The sequence below is a fragment of the Caretta caretta genome, chromosome 28 (genome assembly GCF_965140235.1).
Source record: "Caretta caretta isolate rCarCar2 chromosome 28, rCarCar1.hap1, whole genome shotgun sequence".
Lineage (NCBI taxonomy): Eukaryota > Metazoa > Chordata > Testudines > Cheloniidae > Caretta > Caretta caretta.
In genome coordinates, this window is record NC_134233.1 from 8,837,424 (window position 1) to 8,843,001 (window position 5,578).

Sequence of the window (5,578 nt, forward strand, 5' to 3'; positions counted from 1 at the left end):
TGTGTTCTGTGTTTGTCTTGTTGTTCCTGTTATTTTGGTGGATATTGTAAATTCTTCAGGCGTGACATCCCCTTTTAATTGGGCATGTCGTGCTGCCCCTTTCGGGGCCAAGGGAAAATGTACCCTAATTCAACCTCTTCCACCCTCTACTCCGCCACCTCCCTCCAAATTCTCTGTGACACCCCCATCCCCACGGTGGCCTACCCCCATCCAGAGACCTGTGGTTCTTAATGCAACTGGTTTACAAATGACTATCGCTCTGTTCCCCACTGACTGGTCTCTCAGTACAACATTTGATAACTGTTCTGTTAACCAAAGTAGGTGAACAAATGTTGCCGTGAGTTATTTCAAACTCATTTGAATTCGATGGAGGGGAAATAAACAAGAACATCCGAAAATGGCGAGCCCCCACAAATTACCTCTGGGAAGGCTGAAACTCACTGCAGGAAGCTGACTCAGTGTCTCGAATCCAACGCTTGGAATGTGCCTGGGGCTACTGGACGGAGTGGGATTACGTCAGGGATTTGAATCATAGACTCAAAGAAACATAGAATAACAGAGTTGGAAGGGACCTCTGGAGGCCATCTAGTCCAACCCCCTGCCCAGAGCAGGACCAATCCCAACTAAATCATCCCAGCCAGGGCTTTGTCAAGCCTGACCTTAAAAACTTCTAAGGAAGGGGATTCCACCACCTCCCTAAGTAACGCATTCCAGTGTTTCACCACCCTCTTAGTAAAAAAGTTTTTCCTAATATCCAACCTAAACCTCCCCCACTGCAACTTGAGACCATTCCTCCTTGTCCTGTCATCTGCTATCACTGAGAATAGTCTAGATCCATCCTCTTTGGGTCCACCTTTCAGGTAGTTAAAAGCAGCTATCAAATCCCCCCTCATTCTTCTCTTCCGTAGACTAAACAATCCCAGTTCCCGCAGCCTCTCCTCATAACTCATGTGTTCCAGTCCCCTAATCATTTTTGTTGCCCTTCGCTGGACTCTCTCCAATTTTTCCACATCTTTCTTGTAGCGTGGGGCCAAAAACTGGACACAGTACTCCAGAAGAGGCCTCACCAATGTCGAATAGAGGGGAACGATCACGTCCCTCGATCTGCTGGCAATGCCCCTACTTATACAGCCCAAAATGCCATTGGCTTTCTTGGCAACAAGGGCACACTGTTGACTCATATCCAGCTTCTCATCCACTGTCACCCCTAGGTCCTTTTCTGCAGAACTGCTGCCAAGCCATTTGGTCCCTAGTCTGTAGCGGTGCATTGGATTTTTCTGTCCTAAGTGCAGGACTCTGCACTTGTCCTTGTTGAACCTCCTCAGATTTCTTTTGGCCCAATCCTCCAATTTGTCTAGGTCCCTCTCTTTCCTATCCCTACCCTCCAGCGTATCTACCTCTCCTCCCAGTTTAGTGTCATCCGCAAACTTGCTGAGGGTGCAATCCACACCATCCTCCAGATCATTAATGAACATATTGAACAAAACCGGCCCCAGGACCGACCCTTGGGGCACTCCGCTAGATACCGGCTGCCAACTAGACATGGAGCCATTGATCACTACCCATTGAGCCCGACAATCTAGCCAACTTTCTACCCACCTTGTAGTGCATCCATCCAGCCCATACTTCTTTAACTTGCTGACAAGAATAGTGTGGGAGACCGTGTCAAAAGCTTTACTATAGTCAAGGAACAACACGTCCACTGCTTTCCCCTCATCCACAGAACCAGTTATCTCATCATAGAAGGCAATTAGATTAGTCAGGCATGACTTGCCCTTGGTGAATCCATGCTGACTGTTTCTGATCACTTTCCTCTCCTCTAAGTGCTTCAGAATTGATTTCTTGAGGACATGCTCCATGATTTTTCCGGGGACTGAGGTGAGGCTGACTGGCCTGTAGTTCCCAGGATCCTCCTTCTTCCCTTTTTTTAAAGATTGGCACTACATGAGCCTTTTTCCAGTCTTCCGGGACTTCCCCTGATCGCCATGAGTTTTCAAAGATAATGGCCAATGGCTCCGCAATCACATCCGCCAACTCCTTTAGCCCTCTCGGATGCAACGCATCCGGCCTCATGGACTTGTGCACGTCCAGCTTTTCTAAATAGTCCCGAACCACTTCTTTCTCCACAGAGGGCTGGTCACCTCCTCCCCATGCTGTGCTGCCCAGTGCAGCAGTCCTGGAGCTGACCTTGTTTGTGAAGACAGAGGCAAAAAAAGCATTGAGTACATTAGCTTTTTCCACATCCTCTGTCACCAGGTTGCCTCCCTCATTAGTAAGGGGCCCACACTTTCCTTGGCTTTCTTCTTATTGCCAGCATACCTGAAGAAACCCTTCTTGATTTGCGCTTAGCTCAACTGATGGTTGGTTGGGAAATGTTATTCTAACCCGCGATCAGGGTTGGAAGGGACCTCAGGAGGTATCTAGTCCAACCTCCTTCTCAAAGCAGGACCAACCCCAACTAAATCATCCCAGCCAGGGCTTTGTCAAGCCAGGCCATATAAACCTCTAAGGATGGAGATTCCTCACCTCCCTAGGTAACCCATTCCAGTCTTCACCACCCTCCTAGGGAAATAGCGTTTCCTAATATCCAACCTAGACCTCTCCCACTGCAACTTGAGACCATTACTCCTTATTCTGTCATCTGGTACCCCTGAGAACAGTCGAGATCCATCCTCTTTGGAACCCCCTTTCAGGTAGTTGAAAGCAGCTATCAAATCCTTCTCACTCTTCTCTTCTGCAGACGAAATAATCCCAGTTCCCTCGGCCTCTCCTCGTAAGTCATGTGTTCCAGTCCCCTGATCATTTTTGTTGCCCTCCCCTGGACTCTCTCCAATTTGTTTCTGTAGTGGGAGGGGGCTCTGAAAACTGGGCGCAATGCTCCAGATGTGGCCTCATCAGTGCCGAATAGAGGGGAATAATCACTTCCCTCAATCTGCTGGCAATGCTCCTCCTAATGCAGCCCAATATGACCAGTTACCCATATTGAATGCAGGCTCAGCAATATTTGATGAATTGGTTGCTGTCCATTCAGTCGGTTATTTCCTACTTATTCATAACTAATGAAGATGCTCTAAGGGGATGGGAGAGAGCTGTCCCGTCCGTGTAGTTAATCCACCTCCCCGAGAGATGGGAGCTGTGTCAGTGGGAGAAGCTGTGTCAGTGGGTGGGCAAGCTGTGGGGTCTACATGTATAGATAAAGTTTAATCAGACCCCATTTTTAAAACCACTCATGGTCTGGGAATGGAAAAGGAGCTCTCTGAGGCAGGGCCTGTCCTTCAAAATCCTTAAGATCACTGACTTACCTATGCCAATGCCATGGGGGGTGTAGCTCAGTGGTTGAGTGTTTGACTGCAGCTTAAGTGGTCCTTGGTTCAAATCCAAGTGCCCCCTTACAAGCCTGTTCCCTTAACAAAAATAAGCACATATCCATTTCCACTATGTTCGGGAGCTCCACTGAATAGGGATGAATGGAAACACTCAGTGTTTTCCTGTGCAAATCCATAGAAACCTAGCAAACAGGTCCCTCATCTGAAATCAGTTCCAATCCTCTGAGTGTCCAGTTTATGTTTTCACCACTGAAACAAAGACACATGAAGGCACATTTGCAGATCCTTGGTCTCCGTGGGCTACAATGTGCAGAAGAACAAGAACCCCATCCCCTTGGGAGGAATGGACTAGTCTGTGTTACATTCCAATGGCAGCTGTTTAAAGGGAACGTGCTTCGAGTTCATGATCACCCGCAGCATCTCTGTAAGGTTACCAACCACAGAGCCGGTTGTGGCTGCATCTAAGTAACCGCAGAGTTAATGTAGTACCAGATCGTTAATTGCACAGCATCACTTTCGGTCTCGTTGATCATTTGGGTAGAAACAGCCTTTTCCTGCCTCTCTTTCACACAGAAGGACAATTTTCTTTGTGCAGACGCAGGAACATCAAGATCTTTCTGTCTCTTGTGCAAAGTAGGTTGTCAAATTCCAAGGAACCTTTCTCTTCTGCGATGGAAACAACGGAGAAGCAGGGGGCCCTGGGCACCTCCAGCCCTGGCTGGGAGATGTTCCCTCCCCGCTTTCTTTATGCTGCTGTTGTTATTTCATGGAGTGTCTGGGATGTGGAAAAAGCTGAGTTCACTCCAGGTGGAGGGAAAAAAGGACCCTGAGAATCTCAGGGCCTCAGGGAAAACCTAATCCCTGCTACCGGGATCACGGAGGTGCTGGGGATTTGAGCAGGAAAGGGACTGTGTGAATTGTCCAGGTGGGGAATGAATAACCACTGACAACTAGATCCACCTCATTAACCACGGACACAGGCTAATCGTGCTGCAGATAGAAGGGAAACTGGGAGCAATTCTTTGCTGTCAGCCATGGAAACAGCGACCCGACTGCACTGCAGTGAATGTGCTGGGGAAAGCTGGACTTTACAGGCAGGTGGAAATAGCAGATCCGAGAAAAGCCCCCCCCACCCCCCGCCAACTTCTTCCACCGGGGTGAGGTGTTGAGCGACTCACAGCGCCCCCCAGCGCAGTTACCTTTCAGCAGGGGCTGGCAGCTCCAGCCAGTCAATGCAGGGGAGAGGGCCGAGTGTATCTCTGCACCCTGAGTCCAGGGCAGGCCCTCTCTCTCTCCCCCACATAGAGAAACTGGCCCTGCTGCAAAGTGACCCCTGAGAACCAGCAACCTCCAGGACAGAGGGTTTGGCCCTCAGAGCAGGGAATGCATCCCCCATGCTGCCGTTAGGCCCCTGGAGGCTCTGGAAACAGGAGGGCTCTGAGCGTAACCCATCCCAAACAGCCCCCGTCTGGGGATGTAGCTCAGTGGCAGAGCGCATGCTTTGCATGTATGAGGCCCTGGGTTCGATCCCCAGCATCTCCAAGTCTCTTTTCACCCTGCTGCTTTGCTCAGGCCCAGATGTGGCCCAGCAGTCTCCCTGCAGGAGTTTCAGTCCTGCTCAGTGCGTGGCAGGTGCCCATTGCACGGAAGGTCTGTGGGGGTTTCTGCTCCTAAGTCACCTTGGTACATTTAAGATTCCCACCCAAGGGGCGGCTTGGGACAGTAGCGGATGAGAAGGGGGAATCCTCCAGCCCTGGAGGGAAAGGTCCCGTCTGCCCAGACTGAGGGGCAAGGAGACGGAGGGGCAGTCAGTGCTCAGAGAGGAGAGAGCTCAGTGATTTACACCCATCAGGGGACACTGTCTTTTTGAGGCGGGTGCAGCTGGCTTGGGATGGTGCTGACGATGGATAGAAAACAGGCTGGAGTCAATGACAGATGGGACCACAGAAGGGGAAGGAGAAGGGCATCTCCATAGAAGGTCCTGGGTGCTCAGATACCCCAGTTCTAGGTACCCTGGCCTGTCCCAGAGAGAAAAGACAAAGAGGGGCCCAGCCCCCCGACAGTCATCCCATGGACAAGAATCTGGTTGGGAGTGGGGTGAAGGTTCCCGCTGGACAAAAGGGAGCTGAAGTCCCCCAGCGTCCTGGAATTTAAGCAATGCAAGCTTCAGACCCTGCACGGGTGGGGGCTGAGGGGCACCCGCAGAAGGTTGGGCTGGACAGGGGCGGCAGGTTTCTACAATTTTTGGTGGT

General features: G+C 50.6%; 2 non-coding genes across 2 annotated transcripts; both read left to right on the forward strand.

The window, feature by feature from the left end:
- The first annotated feature begins 3,318 nt into the window (after positions 1-3,318).
- Positions 3,319-3,390, forward strand: TRNAC-GCA (transfer RNA cysteine (anticodon GCA)). Its single transcript has one exon. It is a non-coding gene; the product is annotated as a tRNA-Cys (tRNA).
- Positions 3,391-4,796: 1,406 nt separating this feature from the next.
- TRNAA-UGC (transfer RNA alanine (anticodon UGC)) lies at positions 4,797-4,868 on the forward strand. The gene has a single exon. It is a non-coding gene; the product is annotated as a tRNA-Ala (tRNA).
- Positions 4,869-5,578: the final 710 nt, after the last annotated feature.